We start from the raw sequence: 20,867 nt of genomic DNA, 5'->3' as shown, positions 1-20,867 counted from the left end.
GGATGTAATCAGCAAGGTTTGGGCAAAGCTTCTCCAGACCAGAAGTTTCCAGAAGCCCTGGATGGTAATTGGCCAAGACAGACATCCACTGGGATGCATTCCATGCCCTGCCTTAAGCTGGAAGCTAATTGGTAAATGCATAGAGACTGGGGACTCCGAGGCCCGCTGGCCCTGAGGTGGCCAGGATTTGCCCTGTCCCCTCATAGAGCCTCCAGATTCAAGGGAAAAGGCCGGGCCGCCCCTCATCCTGCAGCCGCTGAGTGATCTCTACCTGTTACACTAGCCGAGAAAATAAAACAACTCAAGGATACAGCTTGTCTCCTTACCGCCTGGAATGGGTCCGAGAATCCCACGTTTGGGATTTGTCGGCACAGGATAGCCAGATTTGGGGGTGAGACACACCTCTCAGGTTCAGAGACTTTTCTCCCGGCTTCATCCCCGTAACTAACAGGAAGCAGCAACGCATCCATAACTAACAGTCCTCCCGGAGCACTGACCCATTGCTCTCCATCACCACCCCGCACCCTCAAATCAGGTCCAAGTCCTCAGTTCCAGGAGTCGGCTTGCTGGCCTATTGTGCATGAGACCCTTGTGACTCAGCAGAACACACGGCCCTAAAGATCCGAAGCCCAATCCTGCCATTCTGCAGAAGGAGAAACTGAGGCACGGTGAGGGTAATGACCTGAGGAGCAGGGAGGGAGGTTTTCTAGCTTTTGATGTGAGGTCGATTCCACTCCCGGGGCTGTATAAAGAAGTGGCTCACAGCTTGTGCTTTGGGGTCAGACCCCAGCTACTCACCAGCGGGGTGACCTTGAGTAAGGCATTTGACCCCTCTGTGCCTCAGTTGCCTCAACCGTAAAATGGGGATAATAAGAGAACTACTGCCTGGGCTTGTCGAGAGGCTAAAATGAGTTAATGTAGGGAAAGTGCCTGAGCCAAGCGAGTGATCGATAAATGCCAGTAATTGTCATTGCTCCTTGGGACATCCAGTGCTCCCTCTACTTCTCATTTCTTCCTGTCCTCTCTCCCTTGCTTCCTCCCCTCTGTCCTTTCCTTCCTCCGGGACATGCCGCCGGAGGAGTCCCGCACACAGGCGTCCTTCAGCAGGAGCGGGGAAGACACAAAGGAGCCGGCGGGTCCCTTCCCGCCTTGCCCTGGAAGGCTCTGCCCCTGCAGCCTCATCCCCAGCACCAAACTTTCATGAAGACATTTGTTCTTCCCTCCATTTTTCCTCCGACATTTCCGATCCTCCCATCGTCCAGGGAGCCCTTCTGTCTCCTCTGGAGGAAACTCCGGGGCGGGGGGCTGGAAACAGGGGCAAGATGGGGCAAGCGGCGAGGACTTTGGGGCGAGGTGAACAGGGGTGCTTCCTCTGCCTTTCCCAATCCCCACTCCCCCAACTCAAACAAAAATTGTGTTCTATTTTTATTCTCTTTAAAGATTTTATTTACTTATTTGAGAGAGCGGTGGGTGCAGCAGGGCGGGGGGTGACAGAGGGAGAGGGAGAAGGAGATGCCCCCGCTGAGCGGGGGGCCTCACGGGGCTGGGGGCTCGGGGCTCTGACCTGAGCCGGGGACAGATGCTTCACCGACTGAGCCATCCAGGCGCCCAAAATGTTGTGGTTGCCAAAACTTGTGTTGCAAACAGAGCAAAGGGCTGGGAGAGAACCGCAGGCCCGAGAAGGAGCCCACGGCTCCGAGCCTCTCGCCGTCTTGCCCCCACCCCCGCGCCCCTTGCCCACGCGAAAGTTACACGCTCTTTTCCTCACTTGCTTCATTTTATCGCTTCCTAAGCTTTCCTTAGAATAAAACACAAACGCCTGTCCCTGCTCAGCAAGACCCGGCGCTGGACCTCCGGCAGTCACACTGTCCCGACACACTGGCCTCTTGTCCTGGACGAAGCCCGTCCTTCCTCGGGGCCTCTGCCCGGAAGGCCCACGGCACCCACTTCCCCGCGGCCCTCGGTCCGAGGCTCTCCCGAACTCTCCAGCCTTCTCTCTCCCGCTACCCTGTTGCACTGTTTACAATGATTTTGCTTATTCACTTGTTTCCACGCTTCCTGTCCAGGTGCCCTTGCTAGAACAGGAGCTCCTTGGGGGCAGGGACTCTGTCCTGTGTCCCCTCGTGTCCTGAGCACCCTCACGGGGCCTGGCCCTGGCCGACCTTCACCCCCTGGGAGTCAGGCACCGAATCAAGAGAGGCCTTGTGGCCCCGTCTCCAAGGGGCCTGTGCTGCAAGGGAAGGGCTGCCGAGTTCCCGGACAAGGTTTGGGGGAAGCAGGGGGAGCTGCACAACCCAGGAGTTCTGGGGAGTCGCCGGGTTAACCCTGGGGGCTTTGCCGAGTTTCCGCACTGCTTGACATTAGGCCGGGGGGACAGTGGGGACCCACAGCTGGTTCTGGCGGACTGTGGCCCCACGAGGAGCCTCCGGAGGCAGGGGGGAGGCAGGACGAGCCATCTGTGTGGCCCTGGTGGGGCGGTGTCGTCTCCTTAGACCCTCGGGACCACTGTGGTGAGGGGGATACGGTATCCGCCCATTACACAGAGGAGGGAAGCAACGCTGAGTGACCTCCAAGGGGGGCCGGCCGCCTGAACCACGCTCTTCACGCTTGGGCCGGACGTGACACAGGCATTCTTCCTCTGAGCTCCCAGAGCTGAGATCTGAATGTTGGGAGACGAGGGGAGGAGAAGGAGCACAGACCCGTCCTTTAACCGTCAGTTGTATCTCGATGTTGTAAAAGACGAGAAAAAGGAACCAAAGAGATCACAGGACCGAGCACCAGATTTTGTATGTATGCAGTAAGCACTCAATAAGTGCTGGCAAAGAATGATGGCTTTTAAATGAACAAACTATCAACCATGCGCTCCGCCTCCCTTTCTCCTAATCGGCTACTGGCCTTGACCTCCATGGGCGAGGTCAGTTCCCGGGTCCTGGGCCTGGCCTGGTGCTGGCATCACAGTAGGTGCTCAGTAGATGCTTAGTGACTGAATAATTAAACAAACGCCCGAGATAAGTGATTATGGTGATTACTGGGCAAGTTGTAATTAAAAAAAAAAAAAAAGCTGAGTGCATTTCTTTTATTTACGAACGCCTCTCTCGGGAGTCCTGGAAGGGAGGATGGGAGCGGCACCCCGTCCCCAGAGCCAGGCCTGATCCTCAATCCCATCAAGATGCTGAACCTGACAAACCCTTCGACCCCCAGAGTGTCCTCATCCTTTTTGCGAAGTACAAGGTCGTTGTTTCTGGCCCCTCATGGGGGACGCGTCTTCAGCATAGGAAAGTCACAAAATACAGATAAACAGGAAGGAGAAAACCTGCGTCACCCGTCATCCCGCCCGCCACGAAGGATCACTGGTGATGTTCTGGTGAACTTCCTGCCAGTCTAGGGTTGTTTGTTATCTTTCGCTGGGTTCTGTTTTATAAACTCCGGACCAGGCCGAGCGTCGCAGTCGCCGTCGCCTCCGCTAGCACGTGCGTGCAGCACCGACACTTTCTCACGCCATCGGCTCTCCCCGCGTGCCGGGATTCTTGATGGCCGGGTGATGGGGTTTGTCCTGATTCGCTAGGAAAATTTTGGACGTCTGACTCATTTCCAGTACTTTCCCTTGTTATGAAGACCCCTAGTGAACATCCTGGTCCAGAAAGAATCGTGCGCCTCCTGGAAAGTGTCTACACCTGCAAGCTCTTGGTGCCCGCGGCCCCTCCCCGGGAAGGCTGTGCTCTGCTGTCCCGCGGCCGTGCGTCCCGGCAAGCGCTCCAGCCTCGGTATCCCCTCTCTCTCTCTCCCTTTTTTCTTAACCCCTGTTAATTAATTAATTAATTAATTTATTTATTTATTTATTTATTTATTTATTTATTTATTTTAACCCCTGTTAATTTAATGGGTGAAAAAGCCTGTGACCCTAGGAATGGGTCCTCAGCAGAGCCTTGCCGGCCACAGGCAGGGGCTGTCTCCAGGCCTGCGGGGCCCTGGGGCTCACAGCCTCACCCGGCTCCCGGCTCCCGGCTCCAGCGCGGGTCTGGGTCCTCACCCGCCTCATCCACCCATCTGTCCACTGATCCTTCAGGGGCTTCTCGGGCATCCCCCCAGTGCTGGGGGTGGAGGGGTGGGGTCTGTCTCAGTGTTTGAGCCTCGACAGAGATGAGCTCCGCTCCCTCCTACCTCTCGGCGCCCACACCTTCCAGAAGCCTCTCTCGACAGAAGAGCATTGGGGATTTCTGTGCCGTAAATACTATCTGTTTTCCAAGCTCAGGATCCATACTCTGTACCTGCTTTCCTTTTCCCTGCCTGGGCTCTCGCTCAGCTCCATGCAAGCCTCCTCTTCCTAGTTCGTTCTAGTTCACTCACTTTTTTGGGTGGGGAGGGGTGAATTTGTGTTTACTCCTGCCTGCTCAGGATGAGAATTGCAGGTGACTAATTCTTTCCCTTTTAGGAAACATTTTTCTGGTCCCGGGGTCTCCGATCTCCATGGCCCTTTTCAGTGTTAATACCCTCTGGACCATCTAACTTAAATTTCAGAAGAAAAGGGTAATTCACATTCGGTGCTAGCAGTTGAGGAAACACAGAGAAATGAAAATATAAATACAATGCAGGAAAAAAAAAAAAACAAAAAACACCCGCGATCAAAGAGTCCTGTGTTTGGGTGTGAATTGGATTCCAAAAAATTAGAAGAATGAGTTGAAATGAAACCCACCGGGCACCCTTTTGGGCCCCCAGTGGGCGGGCAATCGGGGGTGTGTGGCTGGGAGTGACGTTCGTGGCTCGCGGGGAGGCACGTGCCCGACTCCCTCTGCAGCGTGAGGTGCCCACATGCGTGGGCCCAGGGGGGCCTTGAGGGAGGCTTTGGTCCTGGAGGACCTGGAGGCCTGGCTGCGCCTGTTTGCACACCGGAGGACCGGCAGCCGCCCAACGCAGAGAACCGACCAGGTGGAGGGCAGGGTGACGAGCTGACGTCACCTCTTACCCCAGGCTCCGCGGGGACAGCTGCCGCCTCCAGAGCCTGCCGGGGAGGGGTGGCCTGGCTCCGGGGCCCGACAGCCAGGGACCCCAGTGATGGAGAAGAGGAGGGCCCGCCCGTGCTCAGAGCCTCCGCCAGGCTCCCGGGGGAGCTCAGAGCCCCGGCCGCGCCCGGGGGAGCCCAGGGCTCTGGGGGCAGAGGCGGAGGGCTGCGAGGACCTGCTCCGAGACTGCGGAGGTGGCCGGGCTGCCCGACGGGCCCTCTGCAGGTGCCAGCACCGCCGCCGGGGGCTCGAGGGTGGGGCGCCGGGAGGCGAGGAAGGGCCCTTCTGCGGAGGAGGTGCCCTCGTGTCGCGCGGACGGGCGTGCCAGGTCGCTGCCGGGAGGGGAGGGCGCCCGCCGTGCCAGCCTGGCCCGGATGTGAGCAAGGCCCGCCCGCCTCTCCAGCCTCACCTCTCCAGTTCCCGGCTGTGCACCTGCACACCCTCTGCTCGGGCGCAGGGGGCGTGTAGGGACCCGCCAGGCCTTTGTCCAAGCTCTTCCTCCGCCCGGAAGGCCTCTGTCCCCTTTCTCGGCTTGTCTTCCGCCCTCTTGCCTGTCAAGACCACAGCAGATACCACCTCTTCCAGGGAGCCCTCCCCTGAGGTCTTCCTCCCCAAAACTGGCTCGGATGCTGCTATTCGGGCTCCCACAGCCCCCTTGCTTCCCCTGTCCTGGCGCTTAGCACACTGGTATAACTAACTTCCCGCAGCAGACTAGGTGTGTGCGTGGTTTTTAAATAAAGGGTGTATTGGGGCGTGGATTTCTGAGCCAGGTAAGTGGGTTCGAATCCCAGCTGCCACTGCGCGCTGGCAGCATGGCCTCGGGCAGGGCCTGGCCTCCCGCCGCTCGCAGCACCCGTCTGTGAAACGGCAACAGAACCAGCAGCTGCCTCCCAGCATCGTCAGAAGAATCACTGGAGACAATTCCTGCAGGGCCCTGAGCCTGGAATCCTGCACAGCGGCTGTCGTTTTACTCCCAGAATCTAGCAAAATGCTTAGAGAACGTCTGGCGAACGAGCGGCATCCCCGTGTGGATGGACACGTGTGTGGCTGTGCGGTATGTGCCGGGGCCGGTGGCGGGGGGAGCCAGCACTTAGGAGGCAGGTCCTGTATGGATATGTGTGTCCACTCTGAAGGGTAATGGGCTGGTTATTTATGGTCATGGCTCAAGAAAAAAAAAAAAGAGACAAACCAGTGTTCAGTAATGACAAAGTAATTACCTTTTTATTATTTTTTCAATAGGATTCAGAGGGAGTGAGGGCCTCGGCTGTGGCCAGAACAGCCCTGCTCTGAGCTACCCCCATTCCAACGCCGCCGAGCAGGGGAAAGGCTCGAGAGGCCTAAGTGGCTCCCCCAAACAGCGGGGGGCGGGGCCGGAGGCGGCGGCTGCCCAGACTACAGAAGAGGAGCTGCAGGCGCAGAGCGCTTCCAAGTTCGTGGAGTTGTCTGCACCCACGGGACCAGACTCTGAGCCCAGAACGTTTACTAGAGACCATTTCAGAGGAGGCAACGAGGCCAGAGAGACCGCACGCAGGTTCATGGCAGAGGGGGAGCAGAGCCCCGGTCCTCTGACCCCAGACCAGTGCTCCTTACCATTGACTCACCTGAAAGCAGGGCCTTCCGGGCTGCAGAGCCCTGCCTCAAATTTCTACCTGGAAGGGGTCTGACTTGCTAGAAGGTGATTTTATTCTGGGGTCCTTCAGGAGATTGTTGGAGACCCCAGAGGTTAAGTGAACTACACTGTGACGGGCTCACCTATCTGGTGATAAGCTGGTGGCCAGTGAGGGACCAAACCAGCCTTAGCCTCTATTCCTCCATCTATCACTCATCTGTCCATCCATCCATCATCCATCCACCCCTCCGTCCACCCATCCATGTATCCCTCCATCCTACCATCCATCCATCATCCATCCATCCATCCCTCCATCCACTCATCCATATTTCCTTCCATCCGTCCATCCATCATCCATCCACCCCCCGTCCACCCATCCATTCACTCATCCCTCCATCCATCCATCTCTCCATCCATCCATCATCCACCTACCCTTCCGTCCACGCATCCATCTATCCCTCCATCCTTCCATCTCTCCATCCATCCATCCATCCATCCACCCCTCCACCCACTCATCCATCTTTCCCTCCATCCATCCATCCATCATCCATCCACCCCTCTGTCCACCCATCCATTCACTCATCCCTCCATTCTTCCACCCCTCCATCCATCCATCATCCACCTACCCCTCCGTCCACCCATCCATCTATCCCTCCATCCTTCCATCTCTCCATCCATCCATCCACCCCTCTGTCCACTCATCCCTCCACCCCTCCACCCACCCATTCACCCCCCTCATCCACCCATCTGTCCACTCACTGATCCTTATATCTTACAAACATCGGGTGAGCGCCCCCATGTACCAGGAACCTTGCTAGAACCTGAGGGTCTGGGGATGCTGTGATGCACAAAACAAAATACCAGGAAAAGCCTGTGGAGAAAGCTCAGTGGCACAGGAGGCTTCTCCAAGACACCTGGAGGGTGATATGAGTGCATGAGGCGTGGCCTGTCAGGGAGTCAAGCCCCCAGCGTTCCAGGTCCAGCTGTGCCCCCAGTGTCCTGGGGGGTCTTGGATGCATCCCTCCATTCTCTCTTCCCTCCCTATGGTTTCCTCCTCTATCAATTGAGAGAGTTGGACTAGCTCAGGGGACAGCGGACGTGATACGGAGAGGACTCTTTGGGTGGGTAGGCTTTTCAGAGGGACAGTGTCCCCTCCAAGGGGGCAGGTGACAGGACGAGGACTGAGAGGGTGAAGAGCAGAAAATTCTGGGAGAATAGAGTCCATGAAGGGTGGAGCGTGTGCTCCAGCTCCACCCCTCTCCCTGGGTCTTCAAACCAGCGCTCTGCTCTTCTTGGCCTGCTGGTGGGTAGCCTGGGGCAGCACCTGGGCACAGGTAACCCAAGGACCGAGGACCAGGCCCTGTCCCTTTGTCCTTCCTGCCCCACCTCCCGCCCCTGCCTCCCCACAGCTGTGATAACCCACACGTAGCGCTCTGCCCTCTGGAATTTATTTTAAGGCCTTGGCTGTTTATTTATTTTATTTAGAGATTTCTCGGTGCTTGGAGGGGAGGAAAATTCGAATGGGGTGATTATGAAATACTATTTCACCTCGCTGTTCATTCACAACAAACAAAGAGAAATGATTGGTGATTAAAAATGCATTCTCTCTGCTTGTTTTCTTTTGTTTTACCATTATGGAAATATTATAAATACTGAATACTAATCTGGACCTGCGGGGACCTCACAGACCTTCCGGAAACCGAGTCTCCTGCTCTTCCCCGGGGCAACCTCGTGCTGTCCTCCCCGGCACAGAACCGAGGCTCAACCGCGCCCCTGGGGTCCCGGCCGGAGGGCCTGGCGCTCGTCCTCGCCGCGGGTGTGAGTCTCCCCACTTCCTTGTCCGGGTTCCTGCTGAAGCAGACGGGGCCCAGGTGAGCGGCGCCGTGGGAGGCCGGCGCCCGACGCTCCTAGTCCAAAAGTCGCACCGCGGGGCTCTCCGGGCGGTCGGCGCCCGGCCCCACGCCCTGCCCCCCCCCCATGCGACCTTGAGCGCTGCTCCACCCCCCCGAGCTTCCGTGTCGCCCCCGAAGGTGGCCGTGGGGGTCCCCACTCGAGGACGGCGTCCCAGCTCCTCGCCGCGGGGCCTGGCGGACGGGAGGGCCCGAAATGTTGGTCCCTAGAGCGACGAACAGTCTTTACCCTTTGGGGCTCGGTTTCTCCCTCCGGGAGGTAAGGGAGCGGGCAGGGGACCCTCGCAGGCCCCCCGGCTCTGGTGGGCGAGGCCTCTGCCTCCGGGAGGGTGCGGGCTGGGGGGCCGTCCTCAGCCTCCCTGACCCTTGGCGGAGACTTGGGCTCCTTCCTGGGGCGCCCGCACCTGTGCCGAGGCCCCCGAACCACAGCCTGCTCCCCACGGCCGCTTTTCGAGCCGAGCCGGAAGCCCGGTGCTTCCCCATTTGTGTCAATCACAAACAAATAAATAAGAGCCAAAGGGCCCGAGCCGATTCCGAAGTGTTCACCAAGTCCAGATAAACAGCGAGTTCTGTGGCGTCCGCGTGCCTTTTATCTTTCACTTTATTTAACCAAATTAACTGCTCTCCGTGTCCCCTGCGTGTGAGTGTCTCTCTCTGTCATATAAAATACAATCACGCTTGCTTGCTACATGTTTCAGATACTTTATCATTAACATCAATTCCAGCCAAATTAGGAGTTTCTCCCAACATAATTGCCCTTCCCATTATCCAGCACTTTATTTTTTCAAAGCACTTTCCAACCATTAATTAGTTAACCCTTAGGACGCCCCAGAGCCGGCGCTCAATGTCACCCTCCCCGTCTCCCAGCCGGGAAGGGGGGCGGGGGTCAGGTGGTTTGTTGGAAGTCACCCTGGATGTGGGGGCTGGGGGCTCGGTGGGGCCCTGGGGATCCTCCCTGCAGCCTCGCAGCCTGTGGCTCATTGGCCGGGTCGGGGCCTGGGCCGCGGTGCAATCGGAGCTGCCAGGGCCGGGGGGGTCGGGGGGGGGGGCAGCACCTTCCAGTCCACGCAGTTGGTTCTATGGCTCCTCCAGAGAGGGGAGCGGGGGGGCAGGTTGCCGGGCGGTGGCACATCCTCCGCTACGGGGCCCAGGCCACAGAGGAGAGGACACCCCGGAGTGCCCAGGCGGGGAAGTACCCGTGGCATTATGGTCGCGATCGCCCACAGCCAAAGTCGGGGGTGCAGACGGGGTCTCCCGGGCACCCGTGCCCAACAGGGCCGCGGCCCCCACGGGGTGCAGCTCCCTCCATCGCCCACCCTGAGTCCTGTCCCTGGTAGGTGCGCCCGCGGCCGTCAGGGCCCCAGCAGGTTGGCAGGTGGGCAGGTTCAGGTTTGGGGCAGATGTCCTGGGAAGGTTTGGAGGAGCCATCCCGGGAAAACAGAATGATTTACTTCCTGGACCGTGGTCTGTCCTGTGAGGATGAACCGTGCCTGCGGCTGCTGGGGACACACTGTCGAACCACCGATATTTTACATTTACGGCCTCTCCATCGTCCTAACTTCTTTAATGATTTTTTTTTTCCCTTAAAATACATGAGCTGGCTCCCGCAGGGACGGTGCAGAGCCTTCGGAGAGGCTGGCCAGGCTGCTCGTACCTCGGAGCCGGGAGTTCCCAAGCGCTTGTGTGGCTCTGCAGCCCCTTCCCTCCCTTGCAGGTAGGACCCCAGCACCCCTGGGTACCCGCCTCTGCCCCGCCCACTTGTCCTGTGCTCTGAGATGCGTGACACGGGGCTGCGGGGGGGCTGGCCCAGCGCGGGGCGGGGCTCGCCAGGCAGCAGAGCCCCCCGGACCTCGGACCCCCGGGCCGAATCCCAGGTCCGCGCCTTACTAGCGGTTTGACCTTGGGCAAGGTGACCTCCCAGCCTCCGCTTTGCGGCCAAGCAGGGCTGTTTGGGGGCCCGAGGAGATAAGGCCCGTGAGGCCTCGGGGATGGTGCAGGGGACCCGAGCCGTCCTGCCACTCGAGGAGCGGAGCGCGGGCGCCACCAGGCCCGGCCTGAGTCCACGCAGCGCGGCTCGTGAGCACCCCGTGTCTCAGCACCCTGCAGCCCCCAACATGGTCCCCCCACGAGGCCGTCCTGCAGGAGCCAGAGGCGTCCTGAGCCCGTCCCAGCGCCTGGCCCAGAGCAGCTGCTCCAGGTGAGGCAGGACCCGGCCTGGCCCTGGCTGGACCCTCCCTTCAGGCCGGGGCTTTCCCTTTTCTTCCCGTTCTTCCCTTAAACTTCCGGACTCCGCGCAGTAACAGGTGACGCCTGGAGGTAACATGAAAGCCGGGGGCGCTCTCCCCGCCGCCCCTGACCTTTACAGCTTCATTGAAAACAGGAGCCCACTCGTTACCCTCTGACCAACAGCTTCCTGCCCCACGCACCCACCCGCTCGCTTATTCACTCAGCAAACATTCGCCCCGTGCCCCGTGCGGCTGACCCAGGTTTGAATCTCAGCCGCGCCTCTTACCCGGTGAAGAACTGGGGCGAGAGACTGAAGCGCGGCTCCCGGGACTCGTCACCCGCGAGGGGGAGAAGGGGCGGAGGGCCCGGTGCTCAGCGCGATGCCGGGCACGCGGTGGGGCCTGCGGAGACGGCTCGGATGTTCACGGAGCGCGAAACCCGGTGTGAGGACCACGGCGGGTGCGGCTGCGTTTGCGTCTCGGCCGGTAAAGGCCTCCGTGGCGGACAGAGGCTTAGGCAGGACCGGCAGCCTGTTTCGGTCCCCAAATAGCACAGTCCCTGAGGTCGTGTGACCTGCTCTCCACGCGCGGAGCTCTCAGCCCCTGCGGGACCGAAAACCGAAGCTCAGAGAGGTTGTGTGGCTTCCTGCGGGTCAGGAGCGGGGCCAGGCGGCCAACCCAGAGCCCGGCTCAGCGTCTCGTCCTCCTGGGCCGCCCGCCCCGCTGTGCCTGCCAGCCCACCCCAACCTGCACCCGGGTGCCGCCGGGGACCCTCTCCGGGGCCGAGTGGAGCCGTGCTGGAGGCCCGGTGGCGGCAGGCAGCGAACACCAGCCCCGGGCCCGGCCCTGCCCCGTGGAGCCGAGGGACAGCGAACACATGACAAGAGTCCGGAAAAGAAGGAGCGGCTCTGGCTTTGCCCACCCTGCGGCCCCCTCACGAGGACTCCACGACACGCCTCGTCCCCACGGCCCGACGCCGCCTGGGGGGCCCACCCAGCGCCCCAGCAGCCAAGGGACCGACCACCTCTCCAGCAGGGTCCTGTGGGCCCAGGTGGGAGAGAAGGGGGCGGCCCCCCGCCTGCTCTCAGCCCGTCCTGGGGCCCGGCCAGCACCCAGCAGAGTGGGGCTCAGACCTGAGAGGAGGGCGGGGGCGCATGGCCTCTCCCCGAGGCCCCGAGGCCTCCCCTCCCACCGAGGCTGGGGCCGCAGGACGTGCTGGGCCTGCCCCGCGGGGCGCCAGGGCGAGCATCTGGCGGGAGACACTGGGGACACGGAGGCGGAGAGCTGGGTTCGGAGCCCCACGTGCCCGCCGCCCGCAGACCTCCCGCAATCGCTCTCGCATCTCCGCGGGGGCGCCCCGGGCGGGTCCCTCACTCACCACCTCTGTCCACGCAAAGCGACAGCCAGGGAGGTCACGCGATGCCCCCGCCCTGTGGCCACCGCCGCGCCGCGCCGCGCTCTCTGCCGGGCGGGGTGCGGGGCGCGGGTGGGCCCACCCGGCTTTCTGCCCCCCGCGCTCCCTGCGTCCGCCGCCCCCGTGTCCCCAGCTGGCACGCGAGCGAGGGGAAGCGTGTGCTGAGTCCTGACCGCTCTCCCAGGCACATTCCCACCGTTACCTACACAGGGAATTAAGACTCAAATCCTCGTTTGACACGATGCAGGAGGATGCTAAGTACTTAAGCGCTAATTAATTAGTGAGCTGTACCCGCCGCCACCAGCCGCTGGAGGAAACCTCAAACAGACCCCCCGAGCGAGCGCCAGCGCCCTCCCTGCCAGGCGGAGGGAACGGAGAGGAGGGGGCCGCGCGGGCAGCCCCAGGCCCACCCCGCGCAGGCAAAGGGGTGCAGGTCCCCTGAACCCGCGGGAGCTGGGGTTCTGGGGCCCAGTGAGGCGGGACCCTGAGTGGGACTGTCCCGCTGAGCAAGCCTGAGGCTGACTCGGCGGCAGGCCCCCAGGGAGAAGCAGGAGTCCAGGCCCACGCGGACCCTCCACATCTGGGGCAAGTTCGGGGCCCTTCAGATAAGCCGGGAGCATCTCATGGCCCCAAACCAGCTGGTGCGTGTTGCTCAGGGCTGGGGCCTCCCAGTGCTGCCAGGCAGGGGTGCCGGGCAGCCACCAGGGCACGGGGCTCCCTCCAGCTCTCTTGGCCTTGGCCGAGGTCAGTCTGCGCGTGGGTGGGAGAGGACGGGGACCCAGGGCTGTGGGAACGCCCTGGGGTGACCTGGCCGTGCGGCCTCGCGGGGTCAGCTTCTGAGCCTCCATCCTCCCGGCTGTAAAATGGGCCTCACGGTGCCAACCACTCGGTAGGGGGCGGCGGCGGTGGAAGCGGCAGGTGCCGTGAGCATCATCATCTCCGAGAAATCTTCCCCGCAGACTCCCAATTCCTGGACCCCCGTGGGGTGACCAACCTTCTGCTTCGCTCAGGCCTGGCCCAGTTCTAGCCCCGAAAGTCCCGTCACAGAAACCCCAGAGTCCAGAGCAAAACCCCCCTGTTGTCCCGGTGGCGGGGGGGGGCGGCCGGGCGTGTCTGCAGCCAGGACTCCCCGGGACCCCAGCCCCTGAAGGGTCCTCCCACGGGTGGCGGACGGGGCACCCGGGGTCCCAGGGTGGCAGGCACCCATAGCCTGAGCACACCCAGCCTGCGTCAGCCCTGGGCCCGCCTCCTGCAGTGTTTGCTCAGCAACCAGCCCGGGACGGCTTTGTTCAGGACCAGAACCGAAAACACTGGGCTGGGGTTTGTTGCTCTTTCCTTGTCCCCAGGTCCCCCGGGCCCTCGCGGGGGGAGCTGTGTCTGGGCGCCCCGAGGACAGGCAGGGGCAGGACCTGGCCCCCGGGCTCCGTCCCCCTTGCACCCCAGGGGCGAGGGAGCGGGTCCTCTGTCTCCCCGGCGCTGGCTGAGCCGAGGGGCCGCCACACGCGCTGCACCGATGCCTCCCAGCCACATCGGGCTCGCCTCAGCCCACTTCACAGAGGGGGAAACTGAGGCCCGGAGCGGCGCTCTGGCTGGCGGCGGTCCCTGGGGGCAGAGTGTGGGCCCATCGGGGTCCGGGCCTCGGGCTCACAGCCGCCGCACCCCTGGTCCCTTGTGTGTCGGCTCAGCACCCTGTCTCCCTCCCCAGCCTGGCCCTCCGCCTGCGCCCCCCCCCATTTCCTGGCAGGATCCTCTTCATCCTCAGCCCCCGGTTCCGATCCATTCCCATGCCCTGGTCTCGCCGGGTCCACTCCGCCCTCCCGCCTGTGGCCTGAGGTGCCCCCGCCCTGGACGCCCAGCACCCTCCCCTGCTCCGGGGGTGGAGGGGCCCCCTGGCCTGATACCCGGGCCCAGCTTCTTGCACGGCCTCCTCTCCAACTGGACGCATCCCGGCCCCGGGGCTGGGCCTCGTGCCCCATCGGGAAGCCAGACACGAGGTGACCGAGCCCTGAGTGACCCCGAGCTAAGACCTGGGGGCCCCGGCCTCTGGGCGCTGTGGCCACCGAATGGGCCACGGGCGCTGGCCCCCCTCTGCTGCGGCCCTGCTGACCTGCTGACCCGCGGCGACGTGAACAAAGCCCGCGGGGGCTCCCAGGGCCGGGCCGATGGGTCACACGAGGTCCCACCTGCTGCGGCCCCTCTGTCACCTTGTCCCCTCCTCCCCCCGCCGCCCCCTGCCCCCCCCCAGCCTCAGGTACCTGTCTCTCCTCTAAGCTCCTAGCAACACCTGCTTTTCCTGAGCTAAGGCCACCTGGTCCCTGCCCTCAAGAAGCTTAGATTCCAGGAGAGAAAATGAGGCGAGTCCATAGTAGTGGCTCATTCATTCGCTTCCTTCTTCATCCAGTACTTTCTGAGCACCTACTATGAGCTCAGGGCAGGGCTGAGCCTGGAGCAAGTGCCCTGGGGACTAGGACCTGGGGACCCAGGGACCCTGGGGGGGACATGGGGGAGAGGGGCTTGTGCTATTTACACAACAGCCGCAGGAATGAATGAGGCCATGTCCCTCCCCTTCAAGCCTGTGTTAATGCTCTTCCTCCCCCGTCCCTGCAGAGAGCGAGATGCAGGGACACGGGGACATCACACAGGGGGTCTCGGTCAGCACAGGGGTCTCTATTAGCACTTTGGGGGGGGCGGGGAGGGGTGAAGGGGGAGGAGATCGTCGGGGCAGCGAGAGACCCAGAGGCCTTGTGGGGGGCGTCTAGGATCAGGGCCCTGAAGACCCTGCAGGGAGGAGGACGGCGAGCACTGTCCAGTGTGGTAGGGTTGGGGGTGCGGCTCCAGTTGGGGAGCAGGGGCCGCGGGACGGAAAACAGACGGGGGCCGGGGGCATCTGTGCAAACTCTGGGGGTGAGGGTCTTGCTGTGAATCATATTTAGGAAGGACGCAGCAGCCCATGTGGCCCCCGAGCCTGGGAGCCCGTGGTCCTGCTCTGGGGATGCCTGGGAGCCCCGGCTCCTGGGGGCAAGGAAACCAGGGCCCGCCTGAGATGTGGGTGCTCCCCGAGCCCCAGAGCATGGGGAGTGCCCTGGGCAGGGCTTGCCCAGGCCTGGCACCCGGGCTGCGCCCTCTGCCCTGGGACGTCCTGTACCAAGAAGGACCTATTAAAGGGACAAAGGTCCTCCCAGGGTGCAGGCACCCCGGCTCGGCCCTGGCAGCTGGCCCAGGGCTGCAGCAGGAACCCCCACCCTCGGCCCTGCCACCCCGGGCCCCGGGGCAGAGAGAGGAGCAGGTTCCCAGGGCCGGCTCCCCGGGGCACGTGAGGCAGGATGCTGCGGGGCAGGTGTTCTCCACCTGGCGGAGCCGAGGAGGGAGGGGAGCGCCCCAAAGTCTGGACCCTGGGCTCTAGCAGCCCGAGTGGGCATCCTGACCGTCCCCAGCCAGCGGCGTGGTCTTGGGCAAGCTGCTTGACCCCTCCCAGCTTTAGTTTGCTCACCTCTGAGTAACCTGGGAGAATGAGGCCTATTATTTAAGCTTTATTGAGAAAATGCTTGGAGCACTCGCCACAGAGCCGACACACACGGTAGCGGTCGCCCGCAGTCGCGGAGAGCTGATGGGTGGACACCCGCGGTGGGTCCTGGGCACGGGCCGCGGGCCCCGGAGGAAAGGGAGCGGCTCGGGGACACGTCCAGAGCCGAGAGGCCTCATCCTTCGCAGGGGCCGGGACGAGCGTGGCCGCGGAGCTGTGGGCCGCAGAGCGGGGGGGGGGGGGGGGGGGGGGGTCCTGGACGCGGCTTCGTATCGCGGCATCAGGGCGTGGGGCAATCAGCTGTTAGAAAGTGGAGTCGGGTTTATTATTGCCGAACGTTATCATCCCGATAAGAACCAGATTGAAGGGAGGGAGGGGGAGGCAGAGGTGGGGTGAGGGGTGACGGGCGGGGGCGAAGCAAAGGGCAGCCCTGCTGCTGCTGAGCAAGGCCTCCGCCGGCCCGGCCGGGACCCCTTCCTGGGGACACCGGGGACACGGGGGGCGCAGGGGCTGGTGGGGCAGCCGCGGGCACCTGCCGCTGGGGGGGCACGAGGACGGCCGCAGCCCCTGCCCGGTCCCCTCGGCTGCCAGCCGTCACCGGCGCTGCTCCAAGAGGTGACCCGGGGGCGAGACAGATGGGGCCGTGAGCCCGAGCCCGGCCCGGGCCAGGGGGGCCACCGGGAGGCCCCAGCTCCGCAAGCCCGGCGCGGACACCTGCTCCTGCCAAGGCCCAGGCCGGGAGGGTCGAGTGAGGCGAGGCCTGCCGCCCTGTCCCTGCTCCCTCTCCCCGTCACCCTCCCGGGGTCCATGCAGGGGGCCGCGGGTCCCCTGTCCCCTTCGCTCCAACCCCTCGTGACCCTTCCCCGCTGCCACGCGAGGCAAGCGAGGCCCAGGGGCCCCACTGCACAGACAGGGAGACTGAGGCCGGAGAGCACGGTGGCTTGGCCCCGGCACCGCCGTTGGAGGTGCACTCCCGGCTGTGCACCCGGCCCCGTCCTCCTCGGGCAGCCTCCCCGCGCCTGTGGCACCCAGGGGTGGGGGCGCCGGCCCAGGAGGGCCCGACCCCGGGGCTGTGGGCTGGCGCGGCCGCGGGGCCCCAGGCCTGCGGGTCCGGCCTCGGGCAGGCCTCCCCAGGACGGGCCCCACAGGCATTCCTTGCCGGCAGGGAAGGCTATAAAAAGCAACACTTTTCAGCCCCAGAGTGTGACCTGTGCGACTTCACAGAATCCAGAGAAAAACACAGATAACCTTGGGAAGGCCCGACCTTCAGGAGCGTGGGGACAGGAAGGGGGCGCTCGGCCGGGCCTGGGGCGGGGCGCGGGCCGTGGTCCCGAGGTGCTCCCGGGCGCAGCCGCGGGCAGGGCCAGCCCGTCCCGCAGCAGCAGCGTCGCCCCCGCGGGCTGCAGGCACTGCCGCCTGGCCCCCGGCGCCCCCCACGTGGGTCCTTTATCCTCTCCCTTGACGGGGCAGGGACCGCGGCTCGGGGAGGACAGCCACCCTGCGCGGCCACACACGCCCGCCCGCTCTCGCAGCCACCCGCCAGCCCTGCCTGCGGCCCGGCCGCGCAGTGCCCTCGGACCCCGGGCTCGTCCCTTCTCTCCCACCTCCTACCCTGCCACCCGCAGCCGGGGTGTCGCCTCCGTATCCCCCCCAGCCTCCCTCAACACGCATCTCGAGCACCCACTTCCGGGCCCTGACGACCCGCAGCAGCCAGGACTGACCGCCCCCCCGTGTTTGTAGCCGGTGCCCACGGGGACTGTTACCCTCCGAGCCGCTGGGGCGCTGGGGGGCTCCTTTGCCGAAGCGTCTGCCTTCGGCCCAGGTCATGATCCCCGAATCCCGGGATGGAGCCCTGCGTTGCAGGGGGGGTCCCGGCTCAGCGGGGCATCTGCCCCCCTCCCCAAATAACCTCGGAGCTTCTCTAGCAGGGGCGCCACCCCCCAGCTCCTGCTGCCCCACGCCTGGGGGGCCGCGACCGCAGGACAAGGCCTGCACCACCCCAGGACAGCGGCCTGGTGGGCAAGGCCAGGGAGGGGCCCACCCTGTGCTTCAGCAGAGCCGAGTCTGCACGGGGTCCTCACGGGTCCCCCGCCCAGGAGAGGGGCGCTCCCGGCGGCGCTCCGGGGGCCTGAGGAAGCCGGGCGCCCAGAGGACTCGGGGTTCGTCCGGCCCCGCCCAGAGCCGGGAGATGACGGGGTGCTGAAGCCAGAGTCCAGCTTGAGTCGGGGCGCCCCCACCGCTGCCGGAGCCCCTCACCCCGCCGGGGCCTTTGTTCCTCGGGGGTGAAACGCTGGCAGTGCTGGGGCGTCTCCGGGGGCCCCGACACCCCGTGTGACTCGCCGGGTCCCTCACGCCCCCTCTGCCCCGACCTCCCGTCCGAGAGCCCGCGGCCGCCCAGGCCCTGCCCACCCAGCGCGGCCCGGCGGCCGAAGGGGAGGCGGCAGGAAGGTCACATTCCTACTTGGCCCGCTGCCTGGGTTTCATTAGGCCCACTGCCTAATTTTCCTGGGCGGCACTTGCTTTCTTGGCTGGTCTCCCCTCTTTCTTAACCGTTTCAGAGGGAAGAGCTGTCACACCCGTGCCCCTTGCCGCCGCCGCCGGTATCATGGCCCCGAGTGCTTCCTGCCGCGTCACCTGGGGCCTCTCGCTCCCACGTCAGCCACACCGGCCGCGTCCCCTTCACCTGGAGTCCCCGGGCTCTGCAACGGCAGCTCCCACGTTCCCAGACTTGACTAATAAGGACACTAATTATGATCATTAGCGTTTATTGAGCGCTTACTATGGGCCAGGCCCTGTGAACTCGGTGGCTTCCTCCAGCGACCCTACCAAGTACAGACTGTGATCATCGCTGCCATTTTACAGACGGGGAAACTGAGGCTCAGGAGAGGTCACGTAGTGGAGGTGGGACCCAAAACCAATGCCAGTGGCCACCACGCACAGGGACCCAGAGCCCCCGAGTATCCCTCCTCGGGTCAAGTGCACCCTCCTCCCCCGGCCCTGCACCCTTGCCCCCGGATCTCCCCGTGTCTGCTCCAGGACGTAAGCGCCAGGCCCCACATACGATGCCTTTGGGGTATGCGCAGCCCATTCTAAAGGTGGCAGAGGTGAGGCCGTCTAGGCAGGACTTCTGGCCCGAAAAACCTGTTTCTGGGGAGCTCCACGGGCTGCTCTTTATGGGCGCAGGATCAGCAGAAGACGGCCCCAAGGGGAAACCGAGTCACCTGGGAACGGATGAGGAGAGTCGGGGTCTTCACGGGGATCCGGGGCCCCCGGAGTGGGAGAAGCAGGCAGAGAGCCGATGCTGGAAGCCAGCAGCCCCCTGGACGGATCAGCTGTCCTGGGGGCGGAGGCGCCGGGCGAGGGAAGGGCGCACTGGGCGCCTCACAGGGTGGGGGCCCCAACACCCGGCTCCCCGGGGCCCAGCCCTCGGCTGCCGCCTCTGGGGCCCCCCAGCCCCTCTGGCCGGGCCTGCGATAAAAATCCTGCACTGATGCAAATCAGAGAGGGAGAGGGAGAGAGAGAAGGAGGGAGAGACGGGGAGAGAGGAAGGGAGAGAGGAAGGGAGAGGGAGAGGGGGAAAAAAGCCCTCCAGTGCCTGACATTCTTTTTAGGATGCCCATAAAAGATAATGTGACCTGTAAAATCTGCAAGCTGCTTCCCCGCCCGTGACCCCCAGGCCCTGGGCCCCAGGCCCCGCTCCCACCCCGGGTCCACATTCTGCTCTCAGACCAAGGGGGCGACCCTGGGCGTCCCAGGGGGTTCGGGCCCCAGGCCGGGGACGGCAGCCCCAGCCCCTGCGGTCTGCGCCACGGGCCCTCCCTCCCCTGCGCACACGGCCTCGGGTCAGGGGGCGGGAATGTGCCGGGGCAGGTGCTCTGTGCTCTTGTTCAGCTCCCAGGTGAGTCACCTCCGTGGGAGTGTTGATGAGTCCGAACCCCAACCCCAGCTCTTTGTTTGCAGCTCCTGGGAATTCACGCGCTGGGGGCAGACACCGGGCGGCCGGCCATGGCCAGGTGGCCCTGAGAGACGGGCGCGAGGCCGGGGCTCTGGTCCCAGCTCCGCCACCACCTGGCTGCTTGAAGCCGTGTCCGCTGCGCTGATTTACAAACAAACTTCTCTGCCTTTCAAACAAACATAAACGTCTCGTCCTTTGCGATTTTGCTGGGAGGGAGGGAGTGAAGCAGGTGTGTGCCAGCGAGGCTGGTTTCCGGGTGGTGACACCTCCACTCCCCCCGTGCCCACCTCGTGGCAGGCGCTGAGCCCGGAGGTCGACCCGAGGGGTCTGTGAGATTCTCGGCCCTGGCTCTAAGGGAGGACACACCGCGGCTCGGGGAGGCCGCGTGACTCCCCGGGGCCACCAGACGAACGCCTGACCACCGGGCTCCCTGGCCACCCACAGCGGGAGGGAGGCTGACCCCGCAGGTGCCGTGACCACCTGTGGCCGAGCGCCCCGCCCTCAAGGTGGAGGCCAGGCCGGAATGAAACCAGTGTCCCCTCCCCAGCTTCCCCCTCATGACCCACCTGCCCGGGCCCCGTGGGGCTCGCAGCACCCTCCCCACGAGCGAGCCTCCAGCCCTGCCCCAGCTGCGACGCCCTGGCTCCTCCCAGCCCCTCCCGTGGGTGGACGGGGCTCAATCTGTGTCCCCAAACCCAGAGGTACCTGCGTCACGGCCGCGGAGCCTTCCAGATCTGCAGATCTGCCTCGGGAGGGGCCTGCGGACCAGATTTCCCAATTTCCCGGGCTCTCCGTCTTGGCTGCAGCCGGGGCAGCAAACGAGCGCCTCGTGGGCCCCCAGGCCGGAGGACAGACCAGGGCCACCCTTCCCGCGTGGGTGCAAACCTGAGTTCCAGGCCTCTCATCTGCTCACGCACCTTTCCTGGGGCCAAGCCCTCGGTTCAGGCCCTTGGGCGGCTCGCTCTTGATTTGGGCCCAGGTCGTGATCCCGGGGCCTTGAGATCAAGCCCAGAGTTGGCTCCGGGGGCGGCAGGGAATCCGCCTGGGACTCTCTCTCCCCCCCTTTGCCCCTCCTTCCCCTACCCCTTGCAACTACGTGCGAGCGCGGGCCTCTAGCTCTAAGATAAACACATAAATCTTTAAAATAAATAAATAAATAAATAAATATGACTGTGTCCCCCTCCTCCCCAGGTGGAAGACCTTAGGCCCATGCGTCCACTCTCCTTACGTT

General features: G+C 63.8%; 1 long non-coding RNA gene across 2 annotated transcripts; it reads left to right on the top strand.

Annotated features, from left to right (window-relative positions):
- Positions 1-4,833: 4,833 nt before the first annotated feature.
- Positions 4,834-8,219, top strand: LOC144313547 (uncharacterized). 2 transcript variants are annotated; one of them, XR_013379182.1, is made up of 3 exons: positions 4,834-5,225; positions 5,931-6,054; positions 6,240-8,219. It is a non-coding gene; the product is annotated as an uncharacterized LOC144313547 (long non-coding RNA). The 2 variants fall into 2 exon arrangements; XR_013379181.1 differs by lacking the exon at positions 4,834-5,225 and having other exon boundaries at positions 5,256-6,054.
- Positions 8,220-20,867: the final 12,648 nt, after the last annotated feature.

This window comes from Canis aureus, chromosome 5, assembly GCF_053574225.1.
Source record: "Canis aureus isolate CA01 chromosome 5, VMU_Caureus_v.1.0, whole genome shotgun sequence".
NCBI classification, from domain to species: Eukaryota; Metazoa; Chordata; class Mammalia; order Carnivora; family Canidae; genus Canis; species Canis aureus.
This window is presented reverse-complemented; position numbering and strand designations above follow the sequence as displayed.